Consider the following 24,390-nt stretch of genomic DNA (forward strand, 5'->3'; position numbering starts at 1 on the left):
CGGCTGAACTCCTTTTTTAACTTCGTGTAGATGTCCGCTATCCCCACCGTTGGGTTGATGCCCGAATACTTCATATACCATGTTAGTGCTTGGTCCTGTAGTGTGCTGACTAAGACAACTTTCTTGATATCATCATTCGTGATCTGTTGCGCGTTCCATACTGAATTCAATACAAACCAAAACTTTTCCATATCTGCACTTCCTGCTCCCTTGAATATTGGTAATTGGATGGTGCTCGCCATTACTACCGTCCTAATCCTTCATCGCTCTTTCCTCTAGCGTCCCTGCCTTTAACACCAGACAACCCTTAGGTAGATCCCAGTCCCAGAAATAGAACTATTTTTTGGCTTATATGGGCTTGACCAGGTTCGGAAGAATTATTTAACCAAACAAATCCCGCAGCTACCGGCCCTTTCGGCAACAGCCCGTGAAGCGCAGACTGAGGTCTCATCCGAGGTAGCAGGGGAGGGTGCTGGAACCAGGTTTCTGCACCATGGGGATGTCTTGGATGTGGTTTTGGGCTCACACGTTGTTCTGCAGCCTTGCGCTACGCTAGATCTGCACAGATTGGAATACCCTTATCGTGTTTATTACAGCTTGAATCACTTATTACTGGTTTGATCTAGTTAAAACAATCTTTATGCAAAAATTTATTACTTTTGGTTACTTCACGCATCAAGATTAATCCAGTTCACATGTATTCAACTGTAGCAAATGCAGAAATCATAACAATTCATTTATCATAAAAGAGTAAAGTCGCAACCAACACAGAATTCAGAAGAAACTTATCTTTATTATCAATCTTCAACAATACATCCAAATCCACCTTGTGCACTCAGCTGCAGGGGTTTGCGCACACAGCTACGGACTTTCCAGGCCTCTGCGCACATAACTGTAGAGCCTCTACCTTCTACCCTACTCCATCGAATTGAACTTACAGACGCTTTCAAGCTATTGCATTTAAGGACCCATTACATTCCATCTTTCCAAAGAACTGCTTTCCCTCATAGAGCCTCGCTCTATTTATACTTTCCCTTGGACCGCGATCCCTTTGTGGGCCGACTCCATTACTATTTCTTTACATTATTTTTGGGCGGACTACCCTTTGACTCAACCTACTATAGTTCACACTCTGCGCTTTCTGCGGAGTCTTTTACCCTAATATTACCCAAAATTCTGGGCTTCGCATCCCATAGTTGTTCTGCAGGGCTTGTGCTACCCAACATCATGCAGATAAGATAGGTCTCTAGGAATCAAACTTGCCAAAGTATCAATTCCCCAGTGTCCACGTCTTCCTAGATATTATTCACTACTGCCATGCTAACTACAACCCTATTATGAGAGTTGTGATGTATCCAGACCAAAAAATCCTATTCACCATTACAACTGAGTCCATAAATGAGATGTTACAGTTGCAGCCGGGTCAAGACCTCATTCCCCTTTCCATTTCTGATTTACTTGAAAGATCTTCAAAGCTGTCTAGTTCCAGAAGTTCCCAAATTTGCCAGAATTTCATTAAAGAAGGGCATATGCCAAAAGACCCCCTCCTTACATGTTCGTCATCTTTTCTAATCTGGGAAAAGATATTGTCGCAATGATAGCATGCATTTTAGGTTTTTCCACCAATGAATATGTTGATGAGATGACCTTTGCCTACATGTCTATTTTTACCCCTGGTCAACCTCCTGCAGTCAAATTTTATTATGCCAAGTTCACCGCTGATAAAATGCATGATCAGTTGATGAGACTGGAGAATGAAAGAGTCTTCAAATACTCATCAGTCCTATATCACTTATTTCTTTACTACCAGACTGATAAGTTTCCTTTCTCTGTACAAAAACTTGATACCAGAGGGAATCCTAGATCTGTCATTTTCTAGACTTCTCTTTTCCACAGGTCTCATTCTTCTCCCTACTCATATACAAATTTTATTGACCAGTTTGTACATCCAATGACTACAATGTTGATAGGAAGTCCCCCTCCCAGAATTAGTGCAGACATTAAGAGGGTTCTCTAGTTGTCCAAACAATACAAATTTTGGGATTGGTATTTGTTAGAGCCTAGATTTGCCTCAGGCTGAAAAGACAAGGTTCTAGGTCCACATCAAACCATGCTCAGCCTCATAGCTAGCCCTACGAGGACAAGAGAGGGCTCTCTCCGGGTCAATCTTGGCAAAAGACAAGTGATGGGGCTTGAGATGACTGAAATAGAAGCTAATTTTAGGCTAGGTATAAAGTACAAGGGTTTTTTTTGAGTTTTTGGGGGTTTTGTGTTGGAACCAGGGAAAGGAAAATTAGGCTCGAGGATGAGGCACAGTTTCTGCAGAGTTCTGATTGGGGCAAGGAAGGCAATCGTTTTGATGCTTTAAAGTGAGTGAATGAATAGATCAGACTGGTGAGGAGCTAAGGAGAGCAAGAGAGTCTCAAGAATTCTCCTTAAACAGATGAAAACATGAAAATTTAAACAAATTCAAAGGCAGAGCATAGCAGTTATGGATTCTACCTTAAGCACTCATTTGTTCAAATTCAAAAGAAGAAGCATGAAAATGATACACATAACACTAATGAACTTACAATTACTCAGAGAAGCACACCATCAAAACATAAAGCCACATGGATCCCAAACAGTGCTGCAAAACCTTGGTCTTTCCTTAGCCAAAAATGTAGAGATAGAATGTACAATGATATGCCAAAGCAATCCCAAGTGTCCAACCCTAAAAATGACTTAGAAATTACATGATATAGCTAGCCCAACCCATTCCCTTGCCTCTAGGGGTCGAGCTCATCATTCTAGGAGTTGTTTCAACCAATTCTAAACAAAGCACTAAAATCTAGGCAATCAAAACAACTTGTGTCTATAAGGTAGGAAATTGATTCATTCATTAAATTTTCACTTTTTAGTGAATGAATCCTCTAGAACAAGTAAATAAGTGCCAAAATTACATCATTTTTATCCAATTACATCAAGATAGATCAAAAATAACATCACAAAGCAAAACTAGTCAAACTGGCTGAATTTCTGAGCTGGAAGGTGAAAAATTGGGCAAAAAACCTCTGTGCGCCGCGCCAATTTCTCTGTGCGTCGCACCACTTTGAGACTGATTTTGAGGCACTTTCTGAAGTCCAAATTGAGCCCAAGTGTGCTTGTTGGAAATCCCTACCTGTCTACTTTCCAACCCAAGTGGAATTTCTGAATTTGGTGCCCATTTGCCCCTCCAAAACCTCAATCTCCCAAGACTGCTTCCTGTGTGTGAAATTAGGGGCAGAGAGGTCATTTTTGAGTGTTTTTTGACCTCCTGGGGACTCAAAACTTGCCCAAACTTCTTGGACATGCACCAGAAGTCATGATTTTTCATGAGAAATCCAAAATATAAAATTTTTTGCATTTGGAGCTTCCTATCATAAGCGCGCGCCACGTGGCGCAGCGTACAGGGAGAAAAACCTTGTTTTTGTACAAAAATTTGCAAAAATAACAAAAATGCCCCAAATTTCTTGAAATTTGGGCTGGAGCTTCTTCATTAAATGTTATGCTGGGCTAAAGAGGCTTTGGCCAATATCTGAAGACGATCGAGCTCCCTTTGCGTCTTTTGCTTCCTTATTGCCTTCCTCAATTTTGCCTTTAAATGCCTGATTCATGCCTTACAGACCTTTTTCCGTGCCATGTAGTGAAAAGCCATGTGTCTCAGCAATGCATGGTATTTATTGGCCTTGTCAAATAGCCTCTCTAAGTGCATGTTAACTCTCTTGAGATTGGCATCCCGATCCTCATTAATCTCTTGCTCCATTGACATGAGCTCAATTCTTCTCCTTTGTGCAGCCTGGCGATTCTCGCGAATGTTTTGTAGCTCCATGATTGCATGCTGATCTTCAAGCTATTTTTTCCTCTACTCCAAGTACTTCATGGTCCACTTAGCTCTCTCCAAATCAAGGGATAAGGCTTGGATTTCTGTTTGCTGCTCCTGGATGATCTCCCTAAGCTTGGCACTTTGTGGGCCTGTATCTATATCATCATCATGAATGAGAATGAAGTCAGTCTCTCTTTCACCTGAAGGCTCACCTAAAGGCCCCTCATCCTGCATTAGCCTCTTGCCTTTGTCTTGTACCTGTGATGCTGATGGAGGAAGCGAGACCCCTTCCACCCCGGGTGGAGATAACACTCGCTTTGCCGCTACAAACAAATGTCTGGTGCCTCTCTGATATGTGATGAATACCGGCACACTAGCGGTCTTATGGTGCTCACACTGATGAGAAGGTCCACCTTCATGCTTAACCTCTGATAATCCCCGTGAATCTCTGAAGAAGTCACGAGAGATGAAATCATCCCAAGTGATGCCCTGCAGTCCAAGCTGATGAACCACCAAAATCTTAATAAGAGCAAAATGATAGACACTGTTAAGTTGCTGCTGAGGTGTTTTGTGCTACACAAGGGTGGTCATCCTCTCTATGTTCCGGCAAAAGAAATACGGAATGTTCATCATCCGTACCCTGGTGAAATGCATGAGCAACCTGATATGATAAGCATAGAGATGAGAGAACCGTCCCTCACAACTGAAATATTTCATGATCAACTTCATTAGTGGAGCATATTCATCTTTCAGATATCGGAATGGGAACACTCTCTTGAGCTACCTCAAGAAACTGGTTTTAATGTATGGCTCATAATGTTGCCGGTCAATCTTTTGTTTCTTGTGCCATGGTTCTCCAATGTTCGGTATGCCGGTTGCTAATGAGACAGATTCTGGTGTAAGCGTGAAGGTGACACTGGCTAAGGTAGCTTGATCTCCATGTAAGTGCAGCACAAAAAGATGAGCCAGCTCATGATGAAATTGAACACTAGCCACCTTTTGACAAAAATCATAGCATGACTGATGTTGAAAACAAAACATGGCAAGAGGGCAGGCCTGCAATTCTGTAAGGGTGGTCAGTTCTTCTCTAACATGTCTGCCACCTTTATGAGGCCTCCGGGGTGCCTGTTCTTCCAAGGGTGAGTCACTTTGGGTTTCCACTTCATAGTCCGATGAATGCTCAGATGCCATGACTGCTGTTTTTTCAAACTGCCTTGAAGATGAAGATGCTAATGTATGAAAACTATTTAACTACTCTTTAGAGTGAAAAGTCTGCCAGCAAAGGGAAAAAACAAATGAAATAGGGACTGTTAGGAAGGGGAAATAATAGTGAGGAATGGGAATTATTGGGAGAAATTTGATAGGGAAATATGGGAGAGGGTTTGAGGGATTTATGTATGGGAATAGGGTTTAGGGTTTGGAATTGTTGTATAGGGTTTGAGGTGTGAGGTTGGAGGATTTGGGACAGAGCATGTAGGAGAAGGGAATAATGAACTTAGGTGATAGGGAATTAGGGATTGGTGAAGACAAGGGAACAATGGGAAGGAGAAATGATTTTGGTGGCAAAACAGTGAGTTCTGAAACCTTGGCAACAAGTTTGCTTATGTTTATAGAAGGAGGGTTTGATATATGTGTTCACCCATTGTCATCCATAAACCACCATCACTAATCACAAAACTGGATGAAATATCAAAATAGCAACACTACCTGGAAAATCCATGCAAGTTATGAGCAAATTGGTGAAATTTGAAACAATTTCGGGCTTTCAGGTGTATGCGCCGCGCCACATACCCAGTGCACCGTGTGCTCCCAGTGCACCGCGCCCGTTCAGAATAACACTGGACAATTTCTCCCAGTGCGCCGCGCGCTTCCAGTGCGCCGTGCCACCTGTTCTGTGCGCCGCACCGGCTAGTTGCAAGCAATTTCACCCCAAAACACGCACTTGCTCACCCAATTCACTTTGAAATGCTTTTCTTTGACCTTGGCATGCAGAATGACATTGATCTTCATGGCAAAACCTTTATAAAGACATTGATTTGATTTTTGGTTCTTCAAAACCCATTTTTGTAATGTTTTGAAATTGGCACTTTTTCACAATTAATACAACTCTGTCTTTTTGTTTCCTCCTTGATTTTTTTGGTTGAAATGATGAAATTCTTGGCAATTTTTTGCAGGAATAGCTGACATGGAATTTGGCAAAGGAGACCAGGGCTGCGCCTGAAGATTTGAAAAACCGAAAACTTTGAAAATTATTACAAAAGGACAAAATGTTTGACTTTTCTTCAAAACAGAGTTTTGAAGAACAGTCATAATCCATCCATATGATGATGAAAATCTTTAAATGACAACTTTGAAAGAACCTCCCTCTGGCCTGCTGACTTTATTGGACATTATGAAGACACATTTTGTGAAACCCTAGACCTAGTGACTGAAAATAACTCTTGCTGTTCAAAAGACATGAAAACTTGATTTTGATGAACAGACCTGAGCCAGCAGTGCAAAGCATGAGGGGGATGAATGAAAAAAGCCCTTTCGATAGAGTTTATGGCATGCCCCTAGCGGAATCCAACTGAGTGAAACAAGCAAGACACCTAAAAATGAAATGCAAAAATAGTTTTGATCTCTGACGGAGGGATCACCAGACCGACTCTAACAGTATTTATACCAAAACAATACCGAAATCAAAATCTATGGGTGTGAGCTGCCTCCTTATAAGTTACCTAGATATCTCCCCATGCGATTGTTTTCTCTGGAGTACTATAGGCAAATGATAAATTCTGATGATATTCACTTTGTTAAGACCAAGAAGAAAGCCCAATTGAGAATAGAGGATCACTTAGGCCCATTCATTTGCAACAACAAGAAAGTAGGAAAGGTGGTAGATGAAATGCTCCAGAATCTGAGACTAAAAAAGAGTTTCATCTGGGCCTACAACCCTCATAGCGTCATTTGTGACAAAAGGCAGAAACATAAGCTATCACCATATATCCACCATAGGATCCCAGAGATTGAACAATATGCCAACCAATCTGAGTGGGTGGAAGGCACTTTAATAGAGCAGGATAGCACACAAGTTGAAGTTGACAATGTATGGGTAGATTTAGAAAGAAGTTTTGATGAATATTACTTTGTACATGTGCCAAGAGAGACTTCATCGCAAAGGCAGTCCCAAGAACCTAGTACACAACCATCAAAACATCAAGATACATTAGAACAGGCAGAAGATTCAGAGCAACCAAAGTCCTTAGAACAAGCTAAGCCATCAAGACAATAGGAGCATTCAGGACAACAAGAAGAATTTGAGCAGCCTGAAATCTTAGAAGAGCTAGCTCAACCTTAGCAAATCATGAGCAATCCTCCTGTGTTGCAGACCCCTCTCAATGAGGAAAGAAATCTCAAAAGAGATAGAGAAGAGGCCACTCCTTCCAGCAGGCCTATTGATCAAACTTTTGCTAAAAGGAAAAGGTTGAACCCCTATGCAGAGGAAGAATATACTGAAGAGACCACAGGCAACGCAATGGCAGAAAAGACAGATAGTATGCAGACTATCCCAACAGGTGGTACACCATCCACCTCCCATATACAAGCATTGGAAAGACAACAAAGCACAGAAGTGTCTTCTTTCAGAGCTTTCTCTAAACAGAGCTTAGACATTAAAGGGAAATACAAAGAAATCAAAGCAAGGAATGAGAAATTAAAATCTCAAACCTATGCTCATTACCTCAAAATGGCTCCAACTAATCAGACCAGGCTTATGTCAGCTTTTGACATAAAAGAAGGAAAAATGAAAATGAGCTTCCTAAAACCAACTATACAGAAACTGAGGTCAATGGCTGACTATTTGAAAACTGATTTTGAAGTCTTAGCAATGGATATCCATCTGATTGACCAAATAGAACTACACAAGAAGACTGGTGAAATGGTCTATTCCACGCTGACTAATAAAGCCATTACATCACATCAGTTACAAAATTCATTGCACAACACCATAGCATAGCTGCAATTGGAAAAGGCCTCCTCTCAGGCCAAAGACATTAGAATCAAAACTTTAGAAGATCTAGTGATAGAATTGGGTCATGATCCCAAAGATGTCAAAGTAACTGAACAATTGATTAAGAAGAAAAATGATGATATAGCTACATTAAAGAAACAACTTAAAATCCCTCTTCTCCATCATCCTCAAACTACAGAAGTCATAGAGAAATAAAAGGAAGAAGAACTTATGGACTTAGTCCTTAAGTTAAATAATCAATTAAAAGAAACTGAACAGGAATTAGAGAAAGCAATGCAGTCTAAGCAGAGTGAGCTGGCCACCACTCCTTAGGATGTCATACCCATGGTTTCTACAGAAATACCCTCCACTCTGGTAGCTTCTTTGGCACTAGGACTTCCACCAGTAACAGCACTGCCAGTGGCAGAAGCTGTTCCAACTATAGGTACATCAACTAGTGCAGAGTCAACAACAGAAAGGACAGATGAAGTGATCAAAGCTATGGAACAGATGAGTATCTAGGCTACAGAATTAAAAAGGCTCAAAGAATAAATATCAAGCATGGAAACAAATTATGAAATGGCACAAATTCAGAACAAAGAAGAAGAAAGGAAGAACAAAAGAATGGAGGAGAGAATCAGAATTCTGGAGAAGGACTTAACATTAGAAAAACCACTGGGAGATATGAGAAATATATTGTGGGCCAATATCATTGATTCCATCAATGATATTTGGCCTTCTATCCAGATAATTTTTGAACAGACTGAACTAGTTAAGATAGTTGTGGAAGCTATACAGAATACCAAAGAAGAATTAGGAGATAAGCATGAAGAGGAAAATCAGTTAATTGATTCTTGAACAGCAGGAACATGTACCAACTAGATGCATTAGAGATTGAAGATAGAACAACCACCATCACTGAAATTAAGAAAGTTCTTACTAAAAGGAACTTGATGCTTAACTTGGAGAAAAGGTGTCAAAGTATTCAAGCAGATATAGATGACTTCATGTTAAAGTATGGCATCTTGAGAGAGAAAGGTCTTCCAAGCCCACTGGTCATAAATGACAAGTTGATGACACATGATGACTACATCGAGAGACTAAACAAACAGGCCAGGAGCCAAGCCAGCTCTTTAGCAGTAAAAGCACTACCTACAGGAAAGGTGCTTTATGATGGCTTGGAAAGCCTATTTTACATAGAACATGAAGTGAAACACCTATTCACCAACAGGCCCAATTTTGTTAAGTACATAGAAGCTGATGAAGTGTACAAGAAAATGATCAGAATGAAAATACCGAATGATGAATGGTGGACCAGTATGACCGATATACTATAAAGTTACTATAGTAAATCCATGGAGTAAAAATGTTTTACTATGGTAAAGTCTGGTAAATACAGGTAAAGAGTATCAGTAGGTGAAGATAAGAGTGAAGTCCAACACACAATTACCAAGACAAATTCATGAGACAAATTCAAGTTTCAGCAACCAGCACATTCACAAATAGAGGGACAACAAACAATATGCTTTCCATCTGTCTCTATCTTCTTGTGGAAGATAACTTTTGTTTCCTATAATAAATCTCGTATAGTTATGAGATATTTTGTAATATTTTTTGTATAAATACTTCACAAAATGAAGTAATTAGGGTGGATTAAAAAGAATTTCTGTAGACTTTGTTTTGATGCTAAAGGAGCTACTGTAATCAACACTGGATTGGTTTACTGGGTTAAATAAAGCCGAGGACATTTCACTCGATTCATGTGCACCATGGGAAACAAATAAGTATCATTTCTCTGAGTTTCGATATTGTTTTCCTTTGTGTTATTAAATATCATACGTGTTTCTTACAATTCTTAAAAGTAAACGAGGAATAATACTATCAAAATTAGCTTAAGTGCTCTCTGTTTTAACTGTTTTCTCATTTAATGTTTTCCACTAAATTGCTTAAGTTTGGGAATTCTTAATTGCTCCCTTATTTCTGTAATTCATTCCTTTTATTGGCCCTTGGTATAGGAATCTTAATTGCCCTTTCTATTTGCCAATCTTCCCTTCTTCAGCTTGATCCCTACTAAGGATTCTTCATTGCCCTTGGCCCTGGTTAAGTCCTCCATCCATTGAAACCTTTAGATTTGTCCTTGTTGTGCTATATTGCCTTGTGAACTCTTACCTTAGTGATTAATCAAATCCTGATAAACCTTTCCTACTTGACTCCATAGCCCAATGGCTCGGATATTTTCTTTGCCCATCTGTTTACTTTAATTCCACTAAACAAATCACAACAAATCCCTTGAGCATTAATAACTAGCCTAACATCATATTAAAACAATGATAAATCATAAAGAGAGAGCCCTCTCTGAGTATAGATTGGCTAGGATCTGTACTTAAAATATTGGTTTGTAGTTACCTTGGATCCTTTCCTTCTTTCAAATAACTTCTAAGGAAAATCTGAGTGATAACATAGTGGTGACCATACTGGGGATCGAACAAATCCTCAGTTAAAATAAACCTTTGAGAAACCTAGAAGTTTAATTTAAAGCATCTTGAAGGATTGTTAGAAGTTATCGTGAAAATTCATAAAAGAAAAGCATTTAAAAGACTTGAAATCTGGCTTCAGGAAGAACTCATTACACCAGGGCTAACCCTGACCCAAATCCTCCCCTTGTGTTTGAAAATCCCAACCTGATCCCAAGAATCATTAGAAGACAAGAGAGTTCAGTCAGCCCTAGACCTTTGTTCAGATCACACTCCTTCCGGGTTGAGTGGTTGTTCTTGGAAGGCCTCCCTTTTGACGAACATTTTTAACTTTATCTGTTTAGAACCGTGAACTATTGGACCTAGTCCAAGATCCAAAATTCCTCATAGAACTTGAAACCCAACGAGCCAATTTGTCAATTGATCGATATCTGCAGAACTCCACTCAGTCTCTGCAGAACTCCACTCAATCATCCCTTACCACCAATAGAACCCCTTAACTTTCTGAAACAATGTCACTTTTTGCTAGTTCATCATTATTCCCTCACTTTTCTGAAGTCCACTCCACCCCTCCATTCATCCCTTCACTTCCTCTCCAGCCAATCATCTCCCAACATCCCACCACTACCTCTAGTTCTTCCTCCACAACCCAAACACCTCCTATTACCCCAACTCTTGTTCACACTACTACCCAACCTAGAATCATGGCCAATAGATATGCCCCCCTCATGATGCCTGCCCCCCAAGGTGCAATGCCATAGGACTACCAGAGTAAAATTGCTACCTTTGATGGTACTGGAACATACATAGCCCTACAACACACTAGGAAAATGACAGATTACTTTGAAATTTATGAGATTGACGTGGTTGATGTCCAAATGAGAATTTTTGTTCAAAGTCTAGCTGGGGAAGTGAGAATGTGGTTTAGATCCTTGACCCCTTAGAGCATAGATAGTCTAAGAGTCCTTTACCAGCAATTCTTGAATAGGTGGGAAAAGAAGAAGGACCCCCTTCAAATTTTATTTGAATATGAAAACCTTAAAAGGGGTCCCCATGAAACTGTTCAGGACTATTGTACCAGGTTTAATACTGTATATAATGCCATCCCACTTGACCTTAGACCTCCACCTGGTTTAGCCCTGATCAAATTTCCGGATGGATTTGATTCAGATATGGATTTTCAATTAAGAGAAAGAAATCCCCCCACTCTGGAAGAAATGCAGAGTGTAGCAGTAAGTGTTGAAGCTAACCTGCTTGCCAAAAGAGCTAGAGCTAGGAGTGAGAGAATGATACCTTTGAAAGAGGAAACTACACCCTTTGAACAAAAAATCGATGCTTTAGTGAAAGGGATGGAAACATTTTTGGATAGAGTGGAAATTATTGAAAGGAAACCTCACTAGGATAACCAATAGGCTAATCCAATGAGAAATCCTAATTTTAGGAAAAACCAGAACTAGAATACTGGAAAGAATATTCCTGACCAGAATATCAGACCACCTTTCCAAGAAAATTATGCAGAGACCTCACACTTAGAAGACCTTGAACAAGACACTCAGATAAATTTGATGGGTTTAGACGATGATGAAGATATTTTCCTAACTCAGGATGACCAAGAGTCACACGTGCTCCAATAGTTCTGAACCCAAACAAGGGAATCATTTGATTTCAAACAGGGGTATGACTCTGCTATTTTTGAAGTACATAAACAGTACAACTTAAGAAGCAGAAGGAATACCGATGCCCCAGAACAAAACAAGAAAACAATTCCTAGTCAACCTAAGAAAGGAAAAGCCTCAAATCAGAATCCTCAAGTTACAAAAACCTTACAAATCCTTTCTAGACCACATCAAAATCCTCCTAACCCCACCATTGAAGATGTAACAGATAACCAACCTTCTAATGAGCACCCTTCCACTTTAGTTCCCCTCAAAGGAATAGTGGAACAACCTCCAGAAGATCCAATTGAAAATACTCCTAATAATGAAAAAGAAAAACACACTGCCCAGAGCTTTGGCTCTAAAATTCCAAATATTCAAACAGATAAATCTCCTCTACCTTTCAATTTGGGAGAAGAAGTGGCCAAGCTCAAAATTTTAGTACCTTTGACAGAATTGGTAAAACATGAAACTTACAGATCTCAAATTAGTAAATCTCCAAACTATGTTGAAAGTGAAGATTCTATGAATCTCTTTGATGACCAGCCTAAGTTACTTTTTGGACTAGATGTCAATGGAAAGCCAATTGAAGGAGGGATACCACCTTTCTACATCAGCCTTAACATCCACGACAAAATCTTACATAATGCCATGCTACACTCTGGAACATCACACAATCTTATGCCTAATTCTGTAATGGAAAAGCTTAACCCAGATATCACCAGACCTTATAAAGATCTATTCTCCTTTGATTCAAGCCAGGTTAAATTCTTGGGACTTATAAAAGATTTGTGTGTCTCCCTAGTTCAGTACCCTGCCAAAACCATACTCATGGATATTGTTGTTGCTGATATACCACCTAAGTATGGTATGTTGTTGTCTAGATCTTGGGGCACCAAACTCCAAGGGCCTTTGCAATTAGATATGTCTTATGGTACTATTTTAGTCTTTGAACATCCTGAGAAATTATATAGAGAAACTTTGATGAAGTATATAGTGAGTAGTCAGGAGAGGCCTCAAAACTTCCCTATATATTCAGTACATTCAAACATGGATTCTTTTATTATTTATAATGCTGAAATTAATCAAGAAGATACTCCAAGTGATATAACAGTAGAACCAAAAGAAATTGTAAAAGAAAATTCAAATGTCCAAATTCATGAGATATCAAATGACAAAGAAAATCTGGATGCCCTAGTTAAGAAAGATTCCACCACCCCAGATGAAAATTATGAACATGAAATCTTATGGCATTTGGAATTTTATGGTTCAGTAAACAAGCTAGGTGCAGGAGTAGGTGTATGGATTTATAACTTAGAGAATGATCATGCAGAAGGTCATGCCTATAGGTTAAATTTTAAATGCACAAACAATATGGCAGAATATGAAGCACTCCTGTTAGGTCTTAAACTGGTCAAAGGATTAGGAGCTATAAGGGTATCAATTATGGGAGATTTTGAATTGATAGTTAAACAAATTAATGGTACTTATTTAACTAGAGACCCTAGATTAGGATTTTACAGAGCATAGAAAATTTTAGGGGCGAATGTTCGCCCTTTGGCGAAATTAAGGAGTTTTAAATTTTTAGTGGGCGAATATTTTGTATCATAGTACATTTTTACAAATCACCTCAAATAGCCCACCTTATTTTAAGGGAGAGGATAAAAAAGGTAAATTTAGCCCTTGAAATTAGGAGTTACAACCTTCCATTCGCCCATTTTCAAGAATAGGTTTTATTTAAGTGAATCCTATGGGCCAAAGGCCCAAATACCATATTTATAAAAGAGGTATGGTAGATTAATAAAAATATAAATAAATGAGAGGTATGGTAAATAAATAAAACATTTTTTATATTTACTCCATAAGTCACCTTATATACATGCAAGGGTGTAAACAAATAAAAATATAAGTAAAGTGGAGGTATGGTAAATAAATAAAACATCTTTTTATACTTACTCAAAAGGTATGGTAAATAAATAAAAAATATAAATAAACTAGATGCATGGTAAATAAATAAAACATCTTTTTATATTTAGTCCATAACCCTCGTTCTATTTATGAAGGCTCAAGAAAGAGGTTTTATTTAAGTGAATCCTATGGGCCAAATACCATATTTGTAAAAGAGGTATGGTAAATTAATAAAAATATAAATAAACGAGAGGTATAGTAAACAAATAAAACATTTTTTTATATTTACTCCATAAGTCACATTATATTTATGAACACTCAAAAAATGCGTCATATTTAGGTGAAACCTATGGGCAAAATACTATGGGACAAATACCATGGACTAGATTGTTATTAATACCATGCAAAAAAACATTATTAACCCTAATATTAGTATTAATAAAAATAAAAATGGCACACGGTATTGACCCATGGTATTCACCTGGAATGTAGCCTATTTAAATGGGGGAATTAAACTAGCATAGATCCATCTTTACTCTGGATCTACTAACCCCCCAGAGGTATCAAATATCGTGATATGCAAACTAGCATAGAGTGAAAAAATATTTGATCCGATCAAGAGTAAAAATAGATGTTGTAATTTAATGTATGTTAAACATTTTAGCTTGGTTAAAATAAAAAATAAAATAAAAATAAACTATTAATTTTATTAATTTTTATAAATTACTAATAGTAATTTTTAAGCTCTAGGTTTATGATAACCCATGGTATTGACCCATGGTATTCATGTGACCATAGACTATTTAAAGGGGAAATTCATCTTAGATCCATCTTAATTCTGGGTCTACTAAGTGCTCAGAGGGATAAATAGATTTCATCCCCCTAAGAGTGGTAGATGTGGAGTTAAGATGGATATAGGTAGGTTTTTATGATAATGAAGATATTAAATAGACTTAGGAAATTATATTGTAAAAACATCTTAAGGTGAATGGTTAAAGCATAGACATTGGACAAGTATATTTGTATACTTCTGTTTTAAACTGAAACAAATCCAGGGCTAAAAGGAATGGATTGATTGCACTAGTCATCCTTCTATAACTTTCCAACATATGATGGAGTAAACAGATTGTGATTTGGGTAATTTTTCTAATTGCAAACAGGAAAACACTTGTGTATTGGCAGGGTGGTTACGAGGTCCCTAGAAGTGATGAATTTGAATTTTTCTTGGTTTTATATATAGTATTAGGTTTTTTCTCATGCCTTCTGTGAATGGCACAGGTGAATTTTATCCTACACCCACTAGGTTATCAATATGTAATTTCGGTAATTTTGATTTCAAAAGGTATTTTAAAGAAATGCAATGATTTCATTTTTGTATTCAATAAACACAAGATTTTATAATTGAGTAAAATATTCGCCATGCTTGGTGAGAGATTCGCCAAAAAATTATATATACATATCATATTATTGATAAAATCGCCTTCCATTTTTCCTATATACCATGGAGATTCGCCCATTTATTATACATGTAAATTTAGGGGGGGTTCTTAAAATTTTCCCTGTTACAGAGGAACAGTTGTAGAAATCCTTAACACTTTTTTGGAAACCAAGCTTGCTACTATCCCCAGAAAACATAACATGCAAGCTCACAGTCTGGGTATGTTTGCTAGTACCTGTAAGTTACCTTTCCAACCCAACCATTAGTATACTGTTGAGGTTAGGCACGGACCAACTATTCCCGACAACTTAAAGAACTGGCAAGTTTTTGAAAATGATGAACAGATTAACAATTTCTTAACTTTAGATAATGAATTTGTAAATACCAACATAGATACTGACATAGTAGTAGATTTTAATTTCTCTAATGAAGTAGAAATAAATGAACTAGAAGGAGATCAAATACAAGATAGACTTTATCCTACAGAATTCACAAAAACAAATATTTGAGATTTAAAACAAATGGAAATTGATGAAATAATTGATGATGAAACCGAAGTCAAAAACATTAAAGACAATTTCTTACCCAAAGGATTAGCTCCTTTGGAAGACTTATTCAACTCAAATGATATCCCTAAAAGCCTAAAATGGAACCTTTGAAATCAGACATTGAGGAATGTAACATAGGATCTAAAGAGAATCCCAAGCTAGTAAAATTGTCTAAATCATTGCCTCCCAATGAAAGACTGAAATATATGGAACTTATGAAGGAATTATAGGATGTTTTTGCCTAGAGTTATGAGGATCTCAAATCTTATGATACCAACATTACACAACACTCTATCCCTTTAAAAGAAGATCAGAAGCCCTTTAGATAGAAGCTTAGAAGAATTTACCCTGTTCTACTACCGTCTATTGAAAAGGAAATCAAACGAATGTATGAAGCAAGAATTATTGTGCCCATTAGGTTTTTAGATTGGGTATCTAATCTTGTCCCCACAAGAAAGAAAATAGGAGAAATAAGACTGTGTGTTGACCTAAGGAATTTAAACAAAGTTTTGCTCAAAGATAACTATCCCCTACCTAAAATGGATCACATATTGCAAAGGGTAGTAGGTTCCACAAGGATCTCATTGTTAGATGGTTTCTCTGGTTACAACCAAATCCTAGTCCATCCTAATGATCAAGCAAAAACTGCATTCACAACCCCATGGGGTACCTTTATGTACGTTAAAATTCCTTTTGGATTGAAAAATGCAGGGGCCACCTTTCAAAGGGAAATGGATATTGCTTTTGCAAAAGAAATCCATGATTTCCTAGTTATATACCTTGATGATATCACATTGTTTTCCAAATCAGATCAATAGCATTTGGATCATCGTAGGCAGGTATTTATTAAATGCAAGGAATATGGCATCTCGCTAAATCCTAAAAAGTCTTTATTTGGTTTGGAAGAAGGCAAACTATTGGGCCACATTATCTCCAAAGGTGGAATCCGGATTGATCTAACCAGGATTGAAGCTATTTTGCAAATACCTCACCCTAGGAACAGTAAAGAACTTCAGGCATTTTTAGGAAAAATAAATTTCTTAAAAAGATTCATCTCAAATCTAGCTGAACTGATTAGACTATTGAATAACATGTTGAAGAAAGATTCGGCTATTAAATGGACAGTAGAGGCTAAAAAATCATTCAAAGATATAAAACTAGCCTTGAATCAAACACCAGTCCTCATAAGTCCAATGTTTGACAAAGAATTTATCATTTTTTCCTTTGCATCTGAACATAGTATTGCTGCAGTTTTACTACAGAAGAACAATCAGGGATTTGAACAACCAATAGCCTTCTTCAGTAAAGCTCTAAGAGATGCATTCTTAAAGTATAGCATAATGGAAAAACAAGCTTTTTCTTTGATACAAGCCATGAAAGATTTCAGAGTCTATATCTTGTATTCTCACATTGTAGCTTATGTTCCTAATGCTATAGTCAAAGATATTCTAACTCAGAATGGAGTTGATGGCAAAAGGGGAAAGTGGATAGCTACCATATTAGAGTATGACATAGATATTAAACCTACAAAGTTAATCAAAGGCCAAGGGCTGGCTAAACTTATGGCTGAAACCAATTTTCAAGCCCTAGGCATAAATTTTATAGCAGAACTGGACAACGAAGAGGAGATGGCGACTCCACAGATCAGTCAAGCCTTTTTAGACTCACCCTGGTATGCTGACATAATATACGTTCTACAAAATTTACAAGCTCCTCTAGGGTTGTCCAGAACTAAAAGTAGGTTCTTGAAAATGAAATCTTTGAAATTCTGCATAATGGATAATACTTTATTTTGGAAAAATCATGAAGGCATTCTGTTAAATTGTTTATTAAAGGAAGAATCTGACAAAGTACTTCAAGAATTTCATGCAGGTGATTGTGGAGGGCACCTCTACTGGAAGACGATAGCTGATAAAATCCTAAGAGCCAGATTTTACTGGCCAACCTTGTTTTCTGATGTAAAAAAGTTTGTAACTTCCTACCACAAGTGTCAAATCTTTGAAGGAAAAAGAAAGCTTCTGCCTTTACCTCTGAAACCCATTTCTACTGAAAAACCATTTCAACAATGGGGTCTAGACTTCATTGGTGAAATTCACCCCCCCTCTTCTGCTCAACATAGATGGATACTAACTGCCACAGATTACTTTACAAAGTGGATAGAATCCATTCCCTCCAGACAAGCCACTGATACTGTCATCATAGGTTTTCTAGAGGCCAATATTCTGTCTAGATTTGGTTGTCCAGACAAAATTATCATAGACAATGCTGCAACATTTAAATAAAAAAGGATGATTGATTTTTTCCATAAATACCATATAACCCTTGGTCATTCTACAACCTACTATCCCCAAGGAAATGGACTTGCAGAATCCTCCAATAAAAGCCTAATGAATATAATTAAAAAATTGCTGGAAGACAATAAGAAAACATGGAACAAAAAACTGATCAATGCTTTGTGGGCAGACAGGCTTACAACTAAGAAATCTATTGGGACTAGTCCCTATTAGTTAGTCTATGGGATGGAAGTTGTTTTCCCTTCATCATTAGGAATTCCAGTAATGAAACTACTCCAAGAATCCCAAGTTGAGCCAAATGATATTCAGAGGAGAATCAATTAGACCATTCATTTGTAGCAAATCAGAGAGGAATTATACATCAGAGCCCAAATACTGCAGGAAAAAATTAAGAAAGTTTTTGATAAAATAACCAAATCAGAAGACTTCTATCTTGATGACAAAGTTTTAAAGTGGGACTCCAGAAGAGAAGACAAAGGGAAACATGGGAAGTTTGACTTCCTATGGAAAGTTCCATACATTATATATGCCTTTAGAGGGAATAATTCTTATTTTCTCAAAGAGTTAAATGGTGCAGAGATAGAAGGAGGACCAGTCAATGGTTGAATGTTGAAACATTACATTGATCCAAGTTACTAATTCTACTCACTTCAGTTGTACATAATATATCCTTCGCAATGTTTAAGTGTTGATTGGATGGTTAAGTTTTGGAGTTAAAGCCCGAAGAGAAGGCCCTAAGCTTCAAGATTATCACTGTCATAGATATCAATAAAGTAGCAAAATCAAAGGAAATTGTAGAGTGAAATCACAGTCTCTTAGAAGGCCATTGGTCTACATTTCTTGACTTTCCACCAGGGAAAGCCATCCCCAAGTGGAGCCACTGTTATGTTCCTATACCAATAGGTGTCATAATTTATGATTGACTTAGTTATCTCTGAAATATGTACATACCTTTGCTTCTGCAAATGTTTTCCATATTTGTAAAATAAAAATAAAATAAAAATTAAAAAATGTAAAGAGGGTATGTCCTAAAAGAAAGATCAAAGGACAAAAAAGAAATAAAGAAAAGGTAAAAAAAGATGAAAAATATGAACCCCAAAGAAAAAAGGACCATGAAAGTGTGCAAGTCAAAATGCCACTGCTATTTTATTTTGGTATAATAATGATTGTGTGCAATTTGTTACTTATGCCACAATCCATGGTAGTCAAATAGTTTAAACTTGACTATTTCATGTTTTAAATTTTTATGTCTATAGATAGAGAATAAAATCTGACCAAACTATTTAATCTTGGCAGATAAGTAGATAGTTAGAGTAAATAAAAGATCTCAACAATTTAATCTGAGCCCTTGTATGTAATAAGGATAGATTTAGATAGATTTCCATTGTAAAAGAAAAGAAAAATGTTTCATAAGGGTTTGCCAGTTTAAGTGCACCCTAATTAAGAGTGGAAAAAATGGTAGGATGTGTAGGTGGGTAAGTAGGTGAATGGTTGCAAAATGGTGTATGATGAATGATTAGTTGAAGCTCATATCATTTACTTTCATCATCATATTACTTTGAAAATGGATAACAGAGACATTTACAAAGTCAGGTTATTAATTTCCTCATTTTCTTTTACCCCTAATATCACTAATTTCCCACCAATAACATTCAAAGCACCAAAAACCTTAAATCAAAGGGGCTCAGAGCATTTCTCTAACTTTTGGAGGGACCAGACCCTCAGCCCAATGATTTACAGGTTCCAAGTGCTAACTCATCAACATTCACTCCTCCATAATTCATCCATTTCATCTAAAAAATCCCTTTTCCTAAGGTGAAATCATTATTTGCCTAGGGAAAGTAATTAACCTTATATAAAACCCCTTTTTCCCACAAAATGCATCTAAGCCTAAGTTATAAATGTTTAAATATAGAAATGTAATCTATTTTGAAACATTTTACTTAGTGTATTCTCGTTTCCATGTCTATTTCATATTAACATAATTTATTATAGTTAGCTCCCACAAAATACACCCCATCCCCTATATATTATTAAAATCCCTTATTCTAATATCCTGCCCTGGTTTGAAATATAAACCCTAAATAATGAAATAATTAGATAGATTGATTAATCGATAGATTAATTAATATATCCGCGATCAATCAAGACCTATAACTCTCCACTGCATTAAAAATGAATTAATTAATCAACCTGTGATTAATTAAGAACCTTCCTCCAATCACATCTCCTCCAATGTCATTAATCTCCCCAATCTGCAGTTACTAGCCCCTCGGACCCCTCCATTAAATCTCGATCAAGTCCCTTCCCTGACCACCGTATGATCTGACACCTTTAGATCTAATGGTTGACGCTCATATCAGGCAACCTCCGATGCCGAACTTTACCCGCCCAATACAAGCGGTTTCACTATTCAGCCCACCGCTACGTGTCACCTGATTAATGGCATCAGGTGGACCTCTCCCAATACCACTACACCCTCATAAGTGGTGTGATAGATTTTTCTTACATTCCCTGCTTACCACCTTCGCTAAGTGACAAAATGTCCCATCCGTTAACTAGCGCCAACTATCATTTTCATTATACCAGCCAAAACATTGAATTTTCCAACTAAAAACAAAAATACTCATTATTTTGTTTTACCAAGAAAAGAACCTTCTGTTCTCCATGTACACTCAGAGTACATTCGAGCCGCCACCCTGCTTCCAACCGTCAATCTTCAGAAGCTGCTAAACTCCAGATTGCCATTGCAGACCCGGCGCTCCTTGCAAACAGTGCACCAGAGTCATTTGTCCCTTTATGCAACCATAACTAGGTATTTACCCGTTTTACTAAGAAACCCTATTTTCGTATTCAACCTGGACTAAATTGCTGTGAAAATCAAGTAATTTAGTGATAACAAGTTGTTTGATAGTCTAGAGACTCCTTGAAATGACCCAATTCTTCCCAAATTCCCTGGAATTCTCTACCCTCATCCTTGAATCCATAAGAACCAAGGATGGACACTCCATTTGCCCTGGATGTCAGGCCAGTTACTACACCCCATAGAGATTTATAGAATCTTCCCCTAGCTGAAAGAGACTTTCAAATAAAGGACCTCACCTTTGATGAAACCCCTTTGAAATTGCATTGTAGATACAAAGATAATTACTTAAACCATGCAGATAACATAGGTCTCTAGGAATCAAACCTACCCAAGTATCAATTCCCCAGTGTCCACGTCTTCCCAGATATTATTCACTACTGTCATGCCAACTACGACCCTATTATGACAGTTGTGATGTCTCCAGACCAAAAAATCCTATTCACCATTATAGTTGAGTCCATAAATGAGATGTTACAGTTGCAGCCGCATCAAGACCTCATTCCCCTTTCCATTTCTGATTTACTTGAAATATTTTCAAAGCTGCCCAGTTCCAGAAGTTCCCAAATTTTCCAGACTTTCATTAAAGAAGGGCATATGCCAAAAGACCCCCCTCCTTACATGTCCGTCATCTTTTCTAATTTGGGCAAAGATATTGTCACAATGATAGCACACATTTTAGTTTTTTCCACCAATGAATATGTTGATGAGATGACCTTTGCCTACATGTCTATTTTTACCCCTGGTCAACCTCCTGCAGTGAAATTTGATTATGCCAAGTTCATTGCTGATAAAATGCATGATCAGTTGATGAGACTAGAGAATGAAAGAGTCTTCAAATACTCATCAGTCCTGTATCACTTATTTCTTTACTACCAGACTGATAGGTTTCCCTTCTCTGTACAAAAACTTGATACTAGAGGGAATCCTAGATCTGTCATTTTCTGGACTTCTCTTTTCCACGGGTCTCATTCTTCTCCCTACTCATATACAGATTTTATTGACCAGTTTGTACATCCAATGACTACAATGTTGATAGGAAGTCCCCCTCCCAGAATTAGTGCAGACATTAAGAGGGTTCTCCAGTTGTCTAAACAATACAAAGTTGGGGATTGGTATTTATACCAAAACCATACCGAAATCAGAATCTATGGGTGTGAGCTGCCTCCTTATAAGTTACCTAGATATCTCCCCATGTGATTGTTTGCTCTGGAGTACTATAGGCAAATGATAAATTCTGATGATATTCACTTTGTTAAGACCAAGAAGAAAGCCCAATTGAGAATAAAGGATCACCTAGGCCCATTCATTTGCAACAACAGGAAAGCAGGAAAGGTGGCAGATGAAATGCTCCAGAATCTGAGACTAAAAAAGAGTTTCATCTAGGCCTATGACCCTCACAGCTTCATTTGTGATAGAAGGCAGAAACATAAGCTATCACCATATATCCACCATAGGATCCCAGAGATTGAACAATATGCCAACCAATCTGAGTGGGTGGAAGGCACTTTAATAGAGTAGGATAGCACACAAGTTGAAGTTGACAATGTATGGGTAGATTTAGAAAGAAGGTTTGATGAAGATTCCTTTGTACATGTGCCAGGAGAGACTTCATCGCAAAGGCAGTCTCAGGAACCTAGTACACAGCCATCAGAACATCAAGATACATCAGAACAGGCAGAAGATTCAGAGCAACCAAAGTCCTTAGAACAAGCTGAGCCATCAAGACAATAGGAGCATTCAGGACAACAAGAAGAATCTGAGCAGCCACAAATCTCAGAAGAGCTAGCTCAACCTCAACAAATCGTGAGCAATCCTCCTGTGTTGCAGACCCCTCTCAATGAGGAAAGAAATATTGAAAGAGATAGAGAAGAGGCCACTCCTTCTAGTAGGCCTATTGATCAAAATTTTGCTAAAAGGCAAAGGTTGAACCCCTATGCAGAGAAAGAATATACTGAAGAGACCACAGGCAACACAATGGCAGAAAAGACAGATAGTATGCAAACTATCCCAGCAGGTGGTACACCATCCACCTCCCATATACAAGCATTGGAAAGACAACAAAGCACATAAGTGTCTTCTTTCATAGCTTTCTCTGAACAGAGCTTAGACATTAAAGGGAAATACAAAGAAATCAAAGCAAGGAATGAGAAATTAAAAGCTCAAACCTATGCTCATTACCTCAAAATGGCTCCAACTAATTAGACCAGGCTTATGTCAACTTTTGACATAAAAGAAGGAAAAATGCAAATGAGCTTCCTAAAACCAACTGTACAACAGTCGAGGTCAATGGCTGACTATTTGAAAACTAATTTTGAAGTTTTAGCCAAGGATATCCATCTGATTGACCAAATAGAACTGCACAAGCATATTGGTGAAATGGTCGATTCCATGCTGACTAATAAAGCCATTACAGCACATCAATTACAAAATTCATTGCACAACACCACAACACAGCTGCAATGGGAAAAGGCCTCCTCTCAGGCCAAAGAAATCAAAATCAAAACTTTAGAAGATCTGGTGATAGAATTGGGACATGATCCCAAAGATGTCAAAGTAGTTGAACAACTGATTAAGAAGAAAAATGATGATATAGCTGCATTAAAGAAACAATTTAAGAGCCCTCTTCTCCATCATCCTCAAACTGCAAAAGTCATAGAGAAACAAAAGGAAGAATAACTTATGGACTTAGTCCTTAAGTTAAATAATCAATTAAAAGAAGCTGAAAAGGAATTAGAGAAAGCAATAGAGTCTAAGTAGAGTGAGCTGGCCACCGCTCCTTAGGGTGTCATACCCACGGTTTTTACAGTAGTACCCTCCACTCTGGCAGCTTCTTTGGCACTAGGACTTCCACCAGTAATAGCACTGCCAGTGGCAGAGGCTGTTCCAACTACAGGTACATCAACCAGTGTAGAGTCAATAGCAGAAAGGACAAATGAAGTGATCAAAGCTATGGAACAGATGAGTATCTAGGCTACATAACTAAAAAGGCTCAAAGAACAAATATCAAGCATGGAAACAAATTATGAACTGGCACAAACTCAGAACAAATAAGAAGAAAGGAAGAACAAAAGAATGGAGGAGAGAATCAGAATTCTGGAGAAGGACTTAACACTAGAAAAACCATTGGGAGATATGAGAAATATATTGTGGGCCAATATCATTAATTCCATCAATGATATTTGGCCTTCTATCCAGATAATTTTTCAACAGACTGAACTAGTCAAGATAGTTGTGGAAGGTATACAAAAGACCAAAGAAGAATTAGGAGATAAGCTTGAAGAGGCAAATCAGTTAATTGATTTCTTGGACAGCAGGAATAGGTACCAACTAGATACATTAGAGACTAAAGATAGAACATCCACCATCATTGAA

The sequence above is a fragment of the Pinus tabuliformis genome, chromosome Q (genome assembly GCF_031772625.1).
Source record: "Pinus tabuliformis cultivar Carrire ecotype Pingquan chromosome Q, CPIR1, whole genome shotgun sequence".
Lineage (NCBI taxonomy): Eukaryota > Viridiplantae > Streptophyta > Pinopsida > Pinales > Pinaceae > Pinus > Pinus tabuliformis.